This window comes from Scophthalmus maximus, chromosome 19 (genome assembly GCF_022379125.1).
Source record: "Scophthalmus maximus strain ysfricsl-2021 chromosome 19, ASM2237912v1, whole genome shotgun sequence".
NCBI classification, from domain to species: domain Eukaryota; kingdom Metazoa; phylum Chordata; class Actinopteri; order Pleuronectiformes; family Scophthalmidae; genus Scophthalmus; species Scophthalmus maximus.
The window spans coordinates 1624427-1645000 of record NC_061533.1 but is presented as its reverse complement, the minus strand read 5'-3'; the positions used below and the strand labels follow the sequence as shown (position 1 = coordinate 1645000).

The 20574-nt window shown below is 45.5% G+C and overlaps 2 long non-coding RNA genes across 6 annotated transcripts in view; both read right to left on the bottom strand.

Annotated features, from left to right (window-relative positions):
• The window catches only part of LOC124849707, a 22880-nt gene extending 16283 nt beyond the window's left edge, over positions 1-6597 (bottom strand). The window contains exons 1-4 of one of the 5 annotated variants that reach the window (XR_007030150.1): positions 2816-6597; positions 2593-2693; positions 1855-2101; positions 436-640 (exon numbers count right to left, since the gene is read on the bottom strand). This is a non-coding gene — a long non-coding RNA (uncharacterized LOC124849707). Of the gene's footprint in view, positions 1-435; positions 641-1829; positions 2694-2815 lie in introns of all 5 variants that reach the window. The other 4 variants (XR_007030149.1, XR_007030148.1, XR_007030146.1 and 1 more) reach the window with 4 other exon arrangements.
• Positions 6598-10475: 3878 nt separating this feature from the next.
• LOC124849708 lies at positions 10476-17573 on the bottom strand. The gene is made up of 4 exons (XR_007030151.1): positions 16381-17573; positions 15913-15961; positions 11880-11998; positions 10476-11633 (listed from the first exon to the last, which is right to left on the bottom strand). It is a non-coding gene; the product is annotated as an uncharacterized LOC124849708 (long non-coding RNA).
• Between the last annotated feature and the right edge of the window lie 3001 nt (positions 17574-20574).

Below are 20574 nucleotides of genomic sequence, written 5' to 3'. Positions count from 1 at the left end.
ATGAAATCGCTGGAGGCGAGCGAGTGCCGAGGTAAGTAACGACGCTGGAGGTCATTAATATTATTTAACACCTGCAGCACAAACACTAATGAAGAAGAAAAACTGGACCGTCCACTTCCTGCTGCCTTGGCCTCCGAGTGTGTGTGTGTGTGAGTGTGTGTGTATGTGTCGGTGTGTGTGTTTTACAGTTTTACTTCTTTGCTGTTTTCTTCAGTTTTCATCACCACTGGTTTCTATGGCTACGATCTTTGACCTGCGTTTTTATCACTGGATGGTTTTGAGAAAATTAATTTGTCTGTTTGTGTTTATCTTCTTTATTTTTTAATGTATCAAGACAGTTTTATTAATTTTTTTTTTTTTTTACCATTTTAGCTTAAAGGGAAAAAACTTGTTTGTATCAAAGTGTTTTATCATCACGTGAAAAGTGGACTGTACCGTTTACGTGTAGCTGTTCCACCGGAGGGGTCAGAGGTCAGAGGTCAGAGGTGGAACCTGCGACACCGGAGCACGAGTTCACGTCCTGTCGACGACGTTGTCTAATGTGAACAGACGAGCTGCAGCTTCTCTGCTCAGCAACTCCACTCCGGGATCCATCCTCAGTTGGACCTGGTCCGGTTCTGCAGCGGAGGGACGGGACGCTCTGGAGAAATGAAGAAATGTACATATTAGTATATGTACACATATATATGTGTATATATATATATTTGTATAAACACACAGAGGAGCCAAGTTAATACGTTTTCTGCCTCTCAAATAATAACGAATCGTTTCATGTAATTTACATTTAACTGCCCGAAAAATGATTTTACTGCAAAAGATAAATAAAGATTTTGATTATTGATCAGTGTCAATGTTTATATTAATGACTTTTTTTGCTACATTAGGAAAATTACAGGGTTTGAATCAAAATCTTGTCTTTTTAACTAAACATTTCTTTTTACACGACCTGAACCAGAAGATCATCAATTCAAATCAAGTGATAAATGATCGACTTATTAATCGACAAATGTTAGATTATCACCCAGAACCTGACAAAAGATTCAGTTTATCACTTATTCATGAATTTATTATATGATTTAATGTTTTAAACATCAACGAGGCTTTGACAACATTCATCCAGCTTCCTGTGATCTGACCGTTTACCACACACACACACACACAGACACACACACACACACAGACACACACACACACACACACACAGAGTGATGGAGGGTGTAGAGGGTCTGATTGGGGGTCGGCGTGGAGGATAAGTGACGGCCGTCACTATGGGAAAATGACTGTCTCTTACCTAAACCTGCTTGTGTGTGTGTGTGTGTGTGTGTCAGGCAGTGTTGTGAGGAGTGGGGGGGTTAGGGGGGTCAGGGTCCGGGTGTGACCCCGGTAGTTGGATCGATGAGTCCAGCCGTCACAGCCGACAGATGGCAAACCTGAGCCCCGACTCTCCAGCAGAGAATTTCTCCCTCGTCCCTGCAGCTTGACAGACAGCGAACGCACCGTGACGCCCCGCCCACTCCCCCAGTCTCCCTCTTCTTCTTTTTCAGGTTCTGTTTGTCCTTCTATGATTCTGTAGCTCGCCGCCTCAGCTTCCTGTCATTGGTCCGAAAGTCAGAATCATCCAAACAATAGTTTTTTTCACGCTGCTAACGAACCGAACCACGGTTCAGTTTGATCCGTGGTCAAGGTCCCAGGAACCATTCACACCTGCGACCTTGGTTCAGACCCAAACTGAAAAGACGGAGATTCAGACCCAAACTGAAAAGACGGAGATTCAGACCCAAACTGAAAAGACGGAGGTTCAGACCAAAGCGAGGCGGGTGTGAACGCACCTGAGCTTATCGTCAACTGTCGTACCTCTGGTTCCTGGTGGTCGGTCGGAAGCTGAGTTCAGTCTGAGCTTCTCCAAAGACAAAGACGAGCAACTGCGAAAAAAAAAGGCTCATTGTCTCCGTGGCCGGGGGACACATCCATCCATCCTGTCCCAGGTTTCACTCGCCTGCTCGTCGGGACCTCGGCTTCATCTTTCACTCCGGGTCTTTCAAGCTCCTTTTTACGAATCCGACTTCTGTTATCTGTCGTCAACAGATTCCTGTCGGCGCCGCTGCCATAAAGGAGATAAACTGTAAAACATCACTTCTGATTTCTTTTCGGTCATACGGAGAAAACGTCTTTCTAATAAGTCTAAAGTGATTATTGGATGTTTTCATTTGAGAAGACTCTTTGGTTTGAGGCTTCGTGAGACGCGACGAAGTTTCATTGTAGTTTTTTTGTCGTCTTCTCCGTCGACGGTGACAAAGTTGAACTTTCTGAGATAACAGGAAACAACAGGTTGAAAACAAACAGACTCTCTGAAGCACAAACTGAAACTGGAGACGAGAGCAGAACACTGAAACTACAGTTCTCGTTCTAAAATCGGAAACAAAAGTCAAGATAAAGGTAAAAAGAAGTCAACCGAACGCGACACATCAGTCGAATCCCAACATCTAAACCACCGGCTCCGTCCAATGACGACCCCTTGACTCGCTCCGCCGAGAGGTCAGAGGTCGAAGGTCAACACCAGCGACCGGGAGCAGAGAGAGAGAGTTAAATCACCTGGAGTATTTTGTGTTTCTTACGTCTCTCAGGCCGGACAGCGCCCCCTGGAGGAACTTCACCAGCAGGGAATCCAAACCTTGGACGAATCTGTGTCGCCTCTGAAGACGGAAAATAAAAAAGATGAGAAGAGGAAGAAGACACAAAGGTTCAGATGAAGTCACACGGAGAAAACCTATTTCTAATACGTGTAGAGTGATTATAAGCTGACGATGATCACAACCTGACTTCACTCTTTATTTCTCCCCTTGACGTCGACAAAGTTTCATTAATAGGTTTTGTCGTCTTTTCACTTTGGGAGACAACAGCTGCGATCTGGAAACACGGAGACGTCAGAAGGAACAGAAGGTTAATGTAATGTTATGTTGAAGATCAATTGTGCATGAGTCCACATTTCCTCATCATTTCCTCACCTAACATCTCGACACGGTAAAGTTCTCAAGCCAGAAGTTCTAGCAGATTTAAATTCTCTCTTGGTCTCCTCAACTCCCTCGTCTCCCACCCTCACAGAAAATAAAATACTCCCCTCCGTCTCCTCCATCTTTCCTCCCTCCCAGACTTTGCTGGTTCTAAAAATAAAGCTCCAGGTTCCCTCCTCCATCCTTAACCCCGTCCTGGTCCGCAGCTGATCTTCGTCGGCCCGGACCCTCAGGTACCGGGCTAACCGGACGCGGCGGCCGACGCATGCATCACTGTCAGGCTAAATGTGGAATCAGCAATTCTGAGGCCGCCAAACTCCCCCCTCCTCCTCCCCCGCCCCCGGGCGGGCCCTACCCTTACCTGGGCCGCTCCAGAGGCGGCGCCGCGGCCCCTCAAGGCTCCGCGCCGCCCAGGTATTGATTTCTTTTCTTTTTACGGAGGAACAAAGAGACTTTCTCTGTTACATGATATATCATAATCACGTCATTTGTAGCTTTGAGTCCACAGATGTACGGGAAGCAGGCCAACGTGAGGGAGGGGAGGGGGAGACCTAGATAAAGAGGTCCGGTCTGTCTGGTGGTGAAGAACTAATTCAAGCGCCCGAGTTTCTGCTCCATTTCTCCGAGAGTAAATCATCGTTTCAGCTTCCGTCGAATGTGAAACTTTAAAACTTCAGATGGAAAAATGTCTACGTTAGAAAAGTGGCTGATATTTGAGCTCATAATTGACAATTACCAAGAATCTGATCTGATCCAGGTACAGTTTATTGCAAATGCAAATTTTTAGCAGGTTAGCGACATGACATATGGAATTTTTGGAGGCCCATATTTGGGAGTTCTGAAACTGGAAAAATGTATGTCGGCCAATATGTACATTTAAAAACACCAAATTAGTTTTAATAATTTAGTTACCAAACTACAATAAAATGTAAATGACGTTTGAGGATTTCCAGTTTAACCATAAACTTCATAATAAACAACCATAAATTAAAAAGAAAATAAATACAACCAAACAAAACAAAAAATATATATTTTTAAATGAAATACATATATATTTTCTGCATTGTTTAATACAATTTAATAAGATACAAAGTTATGAATATAATAATGTTGTCTGTGGTAGTGTAGCTGCTGGTTACATTATAGCGCCACCTACCTGTAGCGTCTCCCGCCGCCCAAATGCAAATTCATAAAACTTCAGCTCAACATTTTTGCACACGTAAGAAGTTTTAAGATGAAACTCACCGAGCTCAGTTTCACAAGATGAGATGATGAAGATGGATCCTGGTCAATCGACATATTATACACGTGAATACTGACAGAGACTGAGGTCTTATTAAACAAAATTTGAGACTAAACAAAGAAAATTCTTTCCGAGAATCTTTTTTTTTCACTTCACCTACGTGAAGTCAAGTCGTGTGAAAAATATCCTGGGAACGACTTCACGGCCGCTTCTGTTGTTTGTTGAAAGTTGTTTCAATGCATAGTTCACACACACACACACACACACACACACACACACACACACACACACACACACACACACACACACACACACACACACACACACACACACACACACACACACACACACACACACACACACACACACACACACACACACACACACACACACACACACACACACACACACACACACACGGTCGGGGTGTCTTTTGGCCGGAGCGTCACGCTCGGGGACATGATGGATGGTTTCCAAACAAAAACGGCGTTTGAGGAGCGAGCAGCAGCAGAGACGACGAGCCGATGATGGATGGATCGGTCAGCGCTCGCAACACAACACATCATACACATCATCACATCAACCCCCCCCCACATTACCTCACATGGACTTCTCTTTTTTAAATACACAAACGCTGCCTCCTGTACGTGGTGTGTTTACTGTACGGCAGCAAGCGTGGAAATTTAATTTCCGTTTCGGGGGGAGAGAAACCAAAACTCCCCCCTGGAGGCCGCTTTCCAGAGTTGATCTCCACCGTCTGAACTCCTGAGGAGGTCGAACGCCTGCTGCTCTGACACCAGCTCCTCATGGAGGCTGAGACAGACCAGTTCCTTCTGCAGCCGGGACCCACAACTCTTCAGGTACAGATTGTATTCGCACGGCGGCGTAGTAGGGACATTGTAGGAGAACAAAAATAATCACGGAGCAGAGGGGGTAATATTCAGAGAGAAAACTAAAACATTAAAGTCGCAAGTTTACGACTGAAAAAGATGGAAAAATTGTGTAATTGTTGTGAAAACGTGTGTTGCTTTGGAATCCGTGCTTTACGTCACGGTCCATTGAGCCGCTTTCATCATGGCCCCTGAGCGAACGACGCCGGCACACTTCACGTGTGTTTGTGGGAGGAAGAAGAACGGGATCGTGCTTATGCCCGTTTTTTCCCGCACGAATAACGCAAATCAACACAAACGCAAAGTTACTCTGGCGAGTGACTCGTGTGAACGCGTCACTAGAACCAGTACAACCTGAGTCGGACGTGTCCCAACATGGTCACCCCGTCAAGAGCACGTCAGAGCAACGGGTGGCGATGGAGGACAACCTGCGAGGGCCAATCAGAAATGACAATGACGTCAAAAGACTAAATACTCTTCTCCCCCGTGTGCACAACACTGAAAATGGAGATTAAGTCTCCTCATCCCGGGACGGAGCTGTGATTTAAAACGCTGTTCGCGTGGACGAAAATGTCGGAATCGGAATGCGTTTAAAAAAATAAAAATCCTCGTGTAGGCGAGGACGGAGAACCGAGAGACTTTGGCTCCGATGCCCTGAAGTGAGCGCGTTGCTCTCTGAAATTAGAAATGTCATTAACAGCAGAGTCCAGCGCCAAGTTGAACTCTGGGTAATTCCTGTCACAGAGCGTCGGGGGGGAACACATTGGGTTGTCGACCAGAGCGACTCAGACTCTCACTTGGTACAATCGATACGAGCAGATCCCAGGGCCCCGGCGCCTCCGAGGGCGCCGCCATTTACATTTTGATTCAGGTTCCTGGACGAGAGGAGGAGGAGGAGGAGGAGGAGGAGGAGGAGGAGGAGGGAGTCACCAGAATAAAAGAGGTTTGATCCTCGTCCTCGCCGGCGGCGGCGGCAGGAAGCGTATCGAGATGCCACGGAGCATCAGAGCCAGTTTGCCGCCGTCCTCTCCGACAAGTCTGAAGCACTTCTCCTGATCTGTGGCTGCTGATGGCTTGTCAATATATGGACCCCCCCCTCCTCCTCCTCACACTAATTCAGTGAAAAAAATCTAGTTTTCCATTAGTCTCTGCTCCGCCGACGTCACCCAGTGCTTCTCCACCTGTAATTATTAAAGGCAGTTCCTCTGAAAGCAATCAGCCCGCCACCATTTGTATCTTTGAAATCTTAATAAGCCGGAGGCAGAGAGGAGGAGACGGAGGGAGGAGGGGAGAACAGAGAAGAGAAGTGGGTAAATGAAAAGAGAGATGGAAAAGGGATGAGAAAAAGGAAAAGGATGATTGAGAGAGAAAGAGGAGATGAAGTAACAGGTGAGAGGAAGAGGTAAAGAGCTACGAGGTAAAGGTGGAGGGGAAGGGAAGGAAAGAGCGGAGGAAAGGAGACGGAGTGAGGACATAGAGAGAGGAGAGGAGGGGATGAGGAGGAGAGGAGAGGGGGAGAGGAGGAGGAGAGGAGAGGGGGAGGAGAGGAGGAGAGGAGAGGGGGAGGGGAGGAGAGGGGGAGGGGAGGAGAGGAGAATGAGGAGGAGAGGAGAGGGGGAGAGGAGGAGGAGAGGAGGATGAGGAGGAGAGGAGAGGGGGAGAGGAGGAGGAGAGGAGAGGGGGAGGAGAGGAGGAGAGGAGGATGAGGAGGAGAGGAGAGGGGGAGGGGAGGAGAGGAGGAGGAGAGGAGAGGAGGAGGAGAGGAGAGGGAGAGGAGAGGAGGAGGAGAGGAGAGGAGAGGAGAGGGGGAGGAGAGGAGAGGGAGAGGAGAGGAGAGGAGAGGAGAGGGGGAGGAGAGGAGAGGGGGAGAGGAGCAGGTGAGGTTTGTAAAGGGAGGAAACAAGGGAAAGGTCATAAGGACCAGATCTCCCAGCAGCCTCTGCTGTCACGGACGTCCAGCTGGGAACGTCGTATGTAATCTGATTAATGTATTAAATAAATGTCCAGACATTCTTCGTCTATTAATTTGTTCTTTACAGATTTAATTTCGACCGAAGCCTCGAAAATCTTCCACACGGACAAAGAAAGAATTAATCTGTGGAGATTATTCTCTACAAACCTTTGTGGTTTTGTTAAATGTGGTTCTTCACTTTTACCTTCAGATTACAGATTAGAGACTCTGACGAAACACTGGTCCATGGAATTGAAGACGTGGTGAAGGACCTGAGCCCAGTTACTGTCTTCTACTCTCCACTCTTCTCTCCGTTCTTCCTCTTTTTCTTCCCCTTCTGCTCTTTTTACTTCTTTTTTTTCTCCCTCTCCCCAATTTGCTGTTTGTCAGTTTCATCCGGCGGCAGACGGAGGTGAACTTTACCCGAGAGCCGCTTCACATTCTCAGCGTGTCGGCATTTACCGACCAAACTTTCCAGAAAAGGTCTTTTCTCTCTCATTTCGTGTCCGACTCTCTCGCTGTCGTCGGCAGGAATATGTGACGAGGTCGGTCGTGTCGGGACGTGTCGCTGTGACTCCACCAGACAAGAACTCTGATACCGGACTAATATCTCCACGTTTGTTGTTTCTTCCCCAAACTAACGTGAACTCAACTCCTTGATTTTTCAGCTCCTATGTTTTGTTCCGTCCGTCTTGTCCGTTTCGGCGGCGCTCGCTCGTCAGCGACGCCGCGCACGCCACAGACACGTAGCCGCCGGTCGTGTGACGCGTCGCCACATAGGCGTTTGTGGGAAGGTGTAGGATTAGCTCAACGAGCAGCGCTGCCAGATAAAGATGAGAAGTTTCCAAGACAAAGAAACATTTTCACAAATTTCTTGGAGGAAAAGAAAAGGAGACCAGTCTGGCAAAGCCACCCAACGCGTACCACCGTCGGTTGCTTCAGACAAGTTGGCTGGTAACTTCACAATCTTACTAGCCAAAGTTTAAAGCCCTGGCGAACAAACTCGTCAGTGTAGCATCCCGTCCAGAAGATGGCGCCGCTCGGGGGGACGTGTTGTCATAACCCTGCGTCTCATGAACGCAACAATGGCTGAAGTTGTTGGCGAGGGAGCGTCAAGTGGCAGAGAACTTTAAATAACTTCCCTCCTCCAGCGGATCGATGTGGAACCAACTTTGACCCGCGAAGCTCAAACGTCGAGGTCAAGTTACCAGAGAGAAAAAGGACCAACACGTTGACCGGATGAGACTAACAGCAGAAGACTCGCGGGGAAATGGAGCGAGGGCGTCCCCTGATGTCTGGAGGCTGTGTGGATGTGCCACGTACGCAGGATTTGTTGAGTTTGCATTAAGAGAAAACACCAACAGCAGCAATTAAAATGAGCGGAGCAGATCAGTGGACGGGCGGAAACCAGAGATCGATACGGCTGAACAAAGGCTCAGCTAAATAAATGCACATAATTGATGGACGAGAGACAATTTTAGCGATAGTTTCTGTGTCGCTCGCTGCAGAATAACGGGTGTATGGAAGTTCATTAACGACAAAACCTCCTGAGTGGGAACAAAAGAATAACTTTGAAATGAATCGGTCACGCTGAGAAAACACTGATGGGCAGAAGTGAACGACTTCCACATTATTCCATTAACAGAAACAGGAATTGTTCAGATTTATATTATTAAAGCTACAGTCTGTAATATTAAGAAGATATTATCCTCAGAAATTGTATTTATTGTCCATAACTCTGTGTTCATATATGAGTGAAATATAGCTCCATGAGGTGGACCGACCTCCGCGTGAGTCTCCATGTCTCTACGTCCTGTTGAATGTTGCCATACTCACCTGAGTTTGGCCGAAGGATCATTTGTTATTCGAGCGAATAACGTGAAAGAGCAGGACTCACGAATATTGGCCCGTTCCTTCTCCGACAAACCTCCTGGGAACAAACAAACACGTAGACATGACCTGTCGAAGAGAAAGCCCCACAGAGCCGGTTGTGCTAGCTGGGGCTAAAGCTAGCGTCCAACTTCCTCGCTCACTTCCTGTCCAGCTCCTCTCCTTCACCCGGTCACGATACAAAGGTCAGGACGTCTGACGACAGGGACGGAGGGAGGATCTCGCCGTGACTGGCTCTCACGACAACACGTCACAGGAATATTTCAACTCAAGCGAGTGAAGCAAATGTAGTATAAAGGCCATTAATGTCAACTTCGTGTCCCAGCATGGAGTCTGTGTGTGATCTCGTCGCGTTTGCCGTGAACGCACCGTGACAGATTCCAGGGGAGAGTTTCTTCGCTCAGTACCGTGAACTTTTCCCACCGTTCTGGTTCCAGTTGCATCGAAATCCTTTCCTGCCTCAACCAGTCGACTGTCAAAGAACTTATTCTTTCTTTCCTCCCCCTCTTTCTTCTGACTTTCCTGCTGCTCTCCGTCTATGAAGAAATGAACTTTACCAGGTGTCCTTTCACATCCACATCTTGTCAGGACGGAGAGAGAAAACTTTGATGGAAAAGGTCTCTCTCTCTCCGTCTCCTGAGAAACGAGGCCTTCACCCCGTTTATTGCTGAGCTGCGGCGTCCCCCCGTCCCCCCGTCCCCCCCGACAAGGAAAAGTGTCGGGCCAGTTTCTGACACGAATTTGCATGCCTCAATGACGAGTGACAGCGGCGAAAGGCCAGGAGAAAAGAGACGCATCGATCGGCTCGTGGAAACTATTCAAAGAAACAGATGAGCTGAAGGAGCAGCGAGGTGCTCGGACCCCCCTGCTCCGCCCGCCGCCCCTGCAAACCGCCACTTGCTTTAAAGAACAGAACTTCATTAAATTGTGCCACTTGGTGTTTGTATCACGGCGTGGGGGAGGAGGAGGGGGAGTGTGAGTGTGTGTGTGTGTGTGTGTGTGTGTGTGTGTGTGTGGACGGATCAGAGCTTCGCCACAGAAGAACTATTAACTCTGCGCCGCCATCAGCGCCGTTCACCTGCATACGAAAGCAGCGAGGTTGTCACGGTGCGTTCCCACGACGACGCTGCACCGGGAACACTGCCAGGTAATGAGGCAGCACACACACACACACACACACACACAATCAACAGCACACACACACAAACACACACAATCAACAGCACACACACACACACACACACACACACACACACACACACACACACAATCAACAGCACACACACACAAACACACACAATCAACAGCACACACACACACACACACACACACACACACACACACACACAATCAACAGCACACATACACACACACACACACACACACAATCAACAGCACACACACACACACACACACAATCAACAGCACACACACACACACACACACACAATCAACAGCACACACACACACACACAATCAACAGCACACACACACACAAACACACACAATCAACAGCACACACACAAACACAGAGTATACACACACATAAGCACACAGATATTACTATATAAAATGACACTAAAAAATACTAAGTTACAGGTCAAGAGAATTAAAGTATAAAAAGTAAAACTGAGAATTAAATGAGTTAATTAAGTACTTTTTTATTGATTTATTATTACCTGCTTTTTAAAGTGGAGCTAATTTTAACTAGTTTATTATATATACATGTACAGTTTAATATTTCAGTGTATAAATGTTTTATTTCAGAAAATGGACAAATGTTTTGAGTCTATAATCTGCAAATTAACTACAACTGTTAAACTGTATATATGAACTAAATAAAATATATATTTAAAACACAAAGACACACACACACACACACTTTCCTAGAGATGCAAAGCAAATATTCCACCCACATGAATTTGAAATAGATTTTCAGATCACTCACAAAAAGTTTTCAATATTATTTAAAGGTTTCGGTCGTTTAATCTGTGGTGGATATATTATTTTTATGACCTTGTGTTTCTATAAAATATATCGTAGTTAAAGAAGAATTCTTTTATTTTTTAACCTTGGCCCCATTTAAAAAAATCTTTTGAAGTCAAACAGATTCATAGTTACAACGTGATCCAAGAGGAAAAACTGGTCTCTGGTCAGTTACATGCAGGTGGGTGAGAAGATACGGTCACTGATGACAACCTCACTAATAGATGTATTAACTTATGAGATGACTGAACCATTTTAATGAGGGAAACATTTAAACCTGACGTTAAAGGTGACGTGTGAAGGACGTCTGGAGCCACAGTGTCGTCTGTCCTGTGTCTAAATAAATACTGAATATGAGGAAATTATGTAAACGGTAAACAAAAATACACAAATATATATGAGCGCACACATACAAGGACAGACGCACACAGATCTGCATGAACAGAAACACTTAAGAACAAGCTGCGAAAAAAACCTTGTTGTTTTTAATGATTTATTTTTCTTCTCCCTCTACGGACTTGGACTTTATATGGTTATCTGATTCATAAAACACACACACACACACACGCACACACGCCTGGTTGACAGAGCCAGCTGTGCTCTCTCACTCTTCAATTAATTCTCTCTGCTGCTTTGACCTTTCCTCCGACAGAAACTAGAGGCTGCGCGCACACGCGCGCACACACACACACACACACACACACACACACACACACACACACACACACACACACACACACACACACACACACACACACACACACACACACACACACACACACACACACACACACACACACACACAATGCAGAAAAGCACTTTAAAAAAAGTAAAAGATCGTAAATGAATTGATTTAAATTCATTGACAAATGTTTGGCGGACAAACCCGGAAGAAGTCAGAAACTCACCTCCACCTGTCTTTGTGTCTTTGTTTGAAGAGATCGGTCCAATTTGTCCCGAAGTCGTCCGGTCGGAGCCGGTTCATCTTCTCAGCCAGGTACAACAACAACAACACGTCAGATTCTGCCTGTTAAACATGAAAAATATTCTCACTTTTATTGATCCCTGATAGCAAAAGAGGCCACTTAAAGAAGGCAGAATATAAAAACAATATTTTCTGTGGTCTAACCGGGTCTCGACAGATGACGTGCAGCTGTGTGTGTCGGCGGAGTAACTCAGGAAATGAATCAGACATAAACGGAGTTAATCCTGATCAGACCGGTTGGTTCACACTGTAACTGGAATCTGGATTGTCAACACAAGATGCTAATATGAGAACTTTATTTTTAAATACTGTAAATCGTCGTGGTGTCGTATTGAGGCTGCGCTTGTTCTCGCTTGTGTTAGCAGATTTTGCGAACGTCCACATTAGCACCAAACAGAAACTACGGCCGACGAGCACTTTAACTCTGCATGACGACAAATAACCTCCGTCCACACTAACGCACCAGAGAATCACGTGAGCAGTAAACAGGAAGTAGATTGTCTACTTTGCAGTTGACTGCTTAGTTACAGAAACTAGGACCGGCGATGTTGAAAAGAAAGAGCTGAGATATTTGAGATATTTGAGATATTTGAGATATTTAAGACCCTGGAGCGTCACCGTCAACAACGGATCAAAATATGTTTTACCAATACCAATATACAGTGTGACGAACTGCACAGTTGATATAAATCTATATATATTTTTGTCATATGGTTTAAAAAAATATATTATACATAAATATAAATATATCCTGACAAATATGTCCTTGATTTTCTTTTTTACAGTATATTATTATAGGTCTTCGGGCCGGTCGGTCAGCAGCTGTGCGGCGCTGTCACACTTCATCAAAGCTCCATCACCAATGATAATGTGACCCGGCCGACTCAGCACCGCCGCTCCCCGCTGCCCGGAATATTGGCAAGTGTCAGATAGCCGATAGATTTATGTATGTAAATGAGCCCGATCGATGGCGTCTGCCACGGCCCCAGATCTACAACCACGCCACATCGCCCGGAATATTTCCTGTCAAATAAAGTCCCGTGGCAGAGGGAGGGAGGGAGGGAAGAAGAAGAGGAGGAAGAAAAAAACTTGGTATGAAAGGAAAAATGATTTGCAGAAGACGAGGAGGAAAAGTGGAGATATGATGAAGAAGGTTCGCTGTCACCGAGACGGCAGACGGCCAATCATCAGAGAGAATAAATCAGTGCGGGGCCTGTCATTGGAGGAGGGGAGAGGCGGCGAGGAGACAGGAGGTTCCACTCTGTCACAGTTCAAACACCTTTAATTCATACGTGTCAAAATATATATTTTTTACAAAAAATCAGTTTCTGTGGGATCAGACGTCAAGAAGAGGTTTTGATTTACAACAATAGTTCCAGGCAACAGCGTGAAGACACAAATCATTTCTGTTTCATACTGACCACGCGGAGAAATCACAAAAAATAACTTAGTGGCATATCAACAAAAAGTGTATTCACATTTAAAAATATACGTTTAAGTTTTCATATTAAACACTTTACAAAATTAGATACAGAATAAAGATTTTTACAATTAACAAATTCTTTGAAATCACATTTACTAGCAAATGTAAAAATGTAAAAAATATTAAATATAAAGACAGACTTTATTAATGGTTCACAAATCATTTTGGAAACCACTTTGTTTACAAAATAAAATTAACATTAAATAAAATGACAACATATACATTTTCTGGTGGTTAATTTAATTCAGCTTAACTTTTTCCATTGATATTTATACTGTGATAAAAAAATAAATCAACAAATTAAACAAAATGGTCTCTTATGATAAGGAAGGACTATGAAATAAATGTGAAATAGTTTTATTGTGAATTATGTGACTTGTCCAATGTGTTTGATTTTTTTTTTTTACAATTTCATATACTTGCATATGAATGGTTTCAGTAACTTTTATGTGTTACGTGAAATTGTGATTTTTAACTATATTATAAGTTTACATTGTAAAAATATTGTTTTGCTTTAAATTTATATTCAGGGAAAAAAATGACAGTTTTTTAATCAAATCTACAATTTCGATCTGTTTGTTTGACACTTAACTCGGAGTTGAACGGTAGTTAAAAATCCTCCTAACTCAGGAAAAGGCCACGCTAAGCACAAGGAGAAGGGTCAGGTGGGGTGGACGGGGGGGGGGGCATGTCGGTCGCCTGTCGGCGTGGCAACACCCGCCGTGTCACCGCCGTCCCCCGTGGGAACCGCCCGTCAAACGGAAAGGTTGTGCCACATCTGCATAATCATTACCACGGTGACAGAAAGTCATTCTGGGAAACAATCAATGTTGTTTTAAGGGATCTTAAAAAAAAATAAAAAGACAGAAAAAAGGGTTGAAGTGTCTTAAAGAAGATTTAGTGTCTCGGCCGGACGAACGGCAGAGGAGGCAGTTTTACCGGAAGCTGTGAGGAGGATTTCAGAGACAAGTTCGAAACAGCTTAAGTGAAAACGCAGCGACTGCATCAGCGCTGCACCGAGGAGACGCAGAGCTGAGCCGGGGCCTGGTCCACGACGCCGCTCGCACTAAACACACAGGAACCTTTTTGTGCGATGACATCACAAATCCACACGACTCCGTAGTTTCACTTACCCAAAACATTAACATGTCACATATTCATGTGACGCGATGAGATCCTCACAAGGTCCGACAGACAACGGGCGGATATTCTGTGGTCGCCTTACTCTCGTGTGTAAATGATCGGGCGGGCAAATGCGCCCATAAGACGACATGAAAATTTGCTTTTTTTATGCAATAATCACATTAAATAGTACGAAGAGTGGTAAAGCTAACACCTGCAACACAACGTGTGACGTTACATCTGAAAACAACTGGGCCCAATTCACACGGTTAATAAAAGGCTCGAGAAACGACTGGATATGACACAACGTCGTACGTTAACACTGTATAACTGTTAAAGGTTTATGTTGTAGTTGTTTTTTTTTTTAAAGAAGGTAAACTGGGGAGAAGAGATGCAAATGGAAAACGTGAAGGATGGGAAAGTGATGGAGAGAAGAAGGGAGAGTGATCAGTAACAATAGGTGGAGGAGGAGAAAGAAAAACTAGAGGAGGTGAGACGAGGAGAAGTTAGGAAGAGGAAGAGGAGGAAGAGAAAAACAAGGGATCCGTGACAAGGGAGAGAAGACGGAGAGAGGAGACGACATGAGGAAGATAACAGACGAGTGCAAGAAGGAAAGAAGTGATGAAGAAACAAAAGGAAAGGAGAGGAGGTGAGGAGGTAGGAGAAGGAGAGGAGAGAGGAGAGAGGAGAGAGGGTCCTCCTCCATCAGCAGATAAGAGGGAGAAATGGATGAATCCTATTGGCCGGCGGAGCCTCTTCCAGCCTCTTATCTCCTCGCCTTCACGAACCCGGGACACATTTCATAGAAATTTGCGAAATCAGGAAAGCCGGGTATCATGTCATCTATCACCGGGCGACACGGGCCCATGCATCCTCCCGGCTTCACAATAAAAGCCACAATTGACACTTTTTTTCCTTCTTCTTCTTGGTTCCTTAACAATTATAAGCTGCTGCAGCTTCGGCGTTTGTTGTTGTCAAGGTCACACGAAGTTGGGTTGAATTCAAGAGTTTCAGATCCGGGCAGTTTAAAAGAAAAGAAAAATCAACGACCGGCCGAGTCGCTCGTAAATCACCGGGCAGCTCCGAGGACACGGTCTGTAATTACATGTGTTTTGGGAAAAGTTTGACCGCGATTGTTCCCGATGCATCAAAGGAAATAAAATATGACGGGAGGTTTGAGTTGTGGAGAAGAAAAAGGACAAAACAAAGAGGACGGAGTGACAACGAGAGCAGAGCAGTGACGCTGAAGGAACCAGGCCGGAGCTCAGACCATCTAATGTACCTGGACACGTTGAGACTGACAGGAAACGTGACCGCACCAAATTACACAAAGAGGAAGAAGAACACTTACTTCTACGTATGAATCGTGTCGTAGCGTTGCACAGCGTGATCGGTTTCCTCTGACGGGCGAAGATATTCAAATATGGGGAAAAGCGAAAGAACACACGTTATAGAAATTAGAGCCTGACCGATGTGTTTTTGGGTGAACAAGATTCCAGATACCGATACAAAGGCCAATTTATATATATATATATATATATTTATATTTATTTTTTTTGAATCAATGATTCCTAAAATGTCATTATTAAACCTTTATGACAAAGACATGTAATTGACGCTTGATATTTTAGATAAAATCATAAATAATTATAAATAGAACATACAAATACAACTAAATACCTAGAACTTATAACAAACATTTATTTTAAAAACATAAATGCACATTTAAAGGCTCAACTCTCATTAGTATTCCAGAAGACATGACAACACGTAGGAAACAAACGACCTCATTCTTACCGTATTGTCGGCCTCTACGTACCTCGTCGCTGCTCTTCCTGCAGATGATTTCCTTCCTCGGGTGTGTTCAGCCAATCAAGAACGGATCCTGACAGCGATCAGCAGTTTCCAGCTTCTAGAGAAAGTCTACGAAAACATCCAGGGTTCGTTTACTGCTAATGATAATCTAGGTCACTGAGCGGAGCTCATACCTGCCAGGCCCCTTGAATTCAATCAAGCCGCACTTCTACATATTAATATGCCTGATTTTTGTTCCATCAAGGTCCATGAATTATTCCCTGAGAATTCTGGGGAAAAGTCAAAAAATCGCACAATGTTTAAGAAAGTAATAAAAATATTCCTGGAACCGCCCATTTGTCCAAATTCGTGCCAAAATGCAATCAATTATTTTGTTGTTTTGTAGAAATGTGGACCATATGAATCTTCAGACTAATATGTACTTTAGGGTGCATACGGAAATTCCGTAGACCTTAATTGTTGTCGTTATAGACGCCTTAAGAAAATGTGTATATTCAGTTTAAGAATAAATTCCAATTACGATGTTCGACAAACCTCACTTGCTTTTCCCCCGTCTCTCTCTCTCTATATGAAATAGCTTCCTTTGAGTTGGTTCTTCTTCCTTTGGTGTGAAACATTTGAATGTAAGTATTAATTCATGTTGTGTTTTTTGTAATTTATTATAAAACTGAGTGTGATGATGATTCCTCCTGTTTTTTTTCAGACCGTCTACCTGTGAGTATTATGTGTGTAACCAGTAAAGTTTGAATTGAGCTGCATTGCTGCCTCTCAGACGCGTGTGTGTGTGTGTGTGTGTGTGTGTGTGTGTGTGTGTGTGTGTGTGTGTGTGTGTGTGTGTGTGTGTGTGTGGCCTCGTGCATGACAAACTGGTCCAATTTCAGTCGTGTCGCCGCAGTCGCTGATATTTGTCTCACTGGCGTGTGGCCCTTCCTCCTCCTCCTCCTCTTTTTAGTTTCCCCTCAGATTTGAATCGGCAGGGGGGTGGAGAGAGCCGGCGTCCGTTCCCTCCTCTGACAGCGCAGAAATAATTACAGTACCGCCTTCCCCCCTCGCACGCTCGCTGTTATATTAGCCCCGTTATCAGGCTGCCGAGGGGGGTAGTTGATCAACTAAGGTCACTGTATCCTGACCACAGCACAACAGCTACACCGCCATTTGGAGATATGATAAATAAAAAGCCGGGGGGGGGGGGGGGGGGGGGGGGTGTTAACGCAGCAACAACAACACTGTTATCTGCTCCTCGTTTGTTTCATCCTGGTCTGTGTTTGTCTCCGGAGAGAAGAGGGGGGAGAAAGTTGAAGCGGCCGACGGAGACAATATGGAAACCTCAGTGATCTGAGTGTAATTGATGAGCTGAAATAATAAATTTCTTTGGCGAGACTTTGAAGCTTTCAGCAAGAAACGCTGAACACTTTCCAGCTCACGTCGCGCGGCGCTTTGTCCCACGATAACGTGAGGAGGTGGGGTGAGGTTGTAAATGCAGCTACATTATTCTAAAAACATGTGGGGAGACAGCGGCGCTCGGTGCGAGCCGAGATAATAGATGCATCTACATTATCCTGAAGTGTCGGGGAAATTGAGGGGGTTAGGAGGGCGAGCGGAACAGATGCGCCTATATTATTCTACAGCCGGGGGCCCGATAGCGGCGGCGGGGGGTCGAGGCGGATAGTGAAAAAATAAATAGGTCTACATTATTCTGGAGTCATGCGAGAGCGAGAGGTTACGAGCGGGCGAGGGAAAACGCACGCAGACGCATTATTCTGGAAGTCAAAGCTGAACATTTTTAGAGGTGGAGGTGAAGCTGGGGGGGAAAAAGGGATGCACCATTACTCTTCAGGCTAAACTGATCGCAGGAGGTTAAGGATGCAGGTTTACCTACATTATTCTCAATCTGAGGGGAACGGGAACAGGAAGTGCACCGTCAGCGTGAGAGCTGTTAGATATAAATGGGGCCGGAGCATCCGGAGACTGACGCACAGCAGAGGAGGAGCTACAGGCTAACAAGAGCTAACGAACAAGAGACGGCACCTTTAAAAATTAAGTTATACATTTACAACGAAATATGGGACATTTAATATTTAATAGTCCAACTAAATTCGACTTCAACCAACTGCAGTAACAATAAAGCCATATTTTAATATGTGCAAACGTCCGAGGAAACTGAAATATGGATCTACTGTTCCAACCAATCACGTTGCGATGTCTTATCGTGTTGCGACTCAACAACACGGCCACAACTACATCTCTATTGTACTTTTTCTTCACACATTATTAAAGAGCATGTGGCGTACTGATGTATGACTCGTACTAAACGTCACACTTAAGTCTCCTAATAAAGTCAGATGTGAGTGTGTAGTTTTTTGTCTTGTGCAGAAACCTGAAGTGTGAATATGACAGTTAGTCGATGTTGTCACGGCCACAAAGGAAAAGGAAACGCACCGTGCACGTCCAGTGTGTGTGTGTGTGTGTGTACATACGGTGTAGGCAGAGCTGATGTGAAGCCTCCTGACACTGCGTGATGATCACTGTAAGTCTCTGACGGTCGGACTCTTTGGATAAGATCCGAACACACGATGATGACAGTGACAGCCCGTGATTGGCCGCCTGTTGGTCAAACTGTGTTTTACCTTGTGATCCAAGACGGGAAGGTGATGACTGTTGCAAACGGAGGGATCTTCATCAGCAGCGAGGATAAGATATGGGCAGAGAAACTTTTTAACACAGAAATATATCAATAAAAATGATTTGGTTTTTTTGATGTAGTCAAGATATCTAGATTAATTTATTTTGCATTTGTTTCAAAAGAAATAAAGTTTTATTCATTCACAAACAGTTTGAATCAGTGACACAAACGTCAGATATGGTATTTGGTCCGTCCCCCTTTAGCTTTAACGACGGCATGCACCCGAATCGGCATGGACTCTACGAGTCTTTGCAAAACCTCGCGCTCCACGTCGTCCCAGCACGACTTGACGACGCACCACAGAGCTTCCTGCGACGTCACGTAGTGTTTGTCTCTCTCGGCCCTCAGGTGTTCCCACAAGTGTCGAGTGGGGTTGAGGTCGGGCGACCGTGGGGGCAAGTTCACGAGCGTCAGGAGTCCCTGCTCCTCTCTGGTCTTCAGGTAGTCGGCGCAGAGCTTCGAGTCGCCGCGCAGCAGAGTGAATCCTTCGCCGCAGAGACAGAGACCGGAGGGAACGGCGTGTCGCTGGAGAAGGAAGCGGTAACTCTCCTCTGTCAAGGCGCGATCGACTCTGTGCAGATGTCCGACTCCCGAGTGGGAAAAACAGCCCCATACTCGAACGGAGTTCCCTCCTCCTCCACCGCCGTGTGTCACCGTCGGGTCGCCATCCACCTCGAACGTGGCTTCGTCGGCGAACAGGACTTTTTTCCAGTCGTCGGCTGTGAGGTGTTGGTGTTTCCTGGCCCACTCCAGGCGCCGGGCCTCGTTCCCCCTGCCGATGGGCGGTCTGGAGGCTCGTCCTCTGGGCCTGCTGCAACACAACCTTCTCTTCACCGTGCTCCTGCTGATCGGCGTCTCGCGTGCTTTGTTCAGCGCGCCGTGTATCTGCGAGGAGGTCGCCTTTCTGTTCGTCAGGGAGCTGAGCTCGATATATCGATCCTCCGACGGCGTGGTCACCTTGGGTCGGCCCGATCGGGCCTTGGATACGACCGAGCCGGTCTCCGCGACGCGCTTCAGCGTCCCGTGCACCGCCCCCTTGGACACCTTCAGTCGGTCCACGATCTGACGCTGCGAGTAGCCTTCTTTGCTCAGAATGACGATCTGACTTCGGACGTTTTCGCTCAGTTCTGATCTCATTTTTAAATCCCTCAACCACAAATCTATTGAGGTAAGATCTGATGGGAGCCTGAGGAACAGACTTGTTTCTGTCTCGTCGGACAAGGAGGTCGAGTGGAATCTGAACACCCTTGGATGAAAAAGATGGATATATCAAGGAAATCCGACCTTTTCTACAAACGGAGGTACGTTGGTCAAAATTAACTTACATCCAACCTTCATTCAGCAGAAACTGCATCTTAATATTGGATTATACTGGATTATTTTATCCTCCGATCTTATCTGCCTCAGTCCTGAAATGTTTTAATCGTACTGTAAATCCCTTTGTAATTGTTTTTTGGAAAAAAAATTAAAGTTTATCAAATCGTATCACACATGTTAATTTCCAGCTGATAGTTC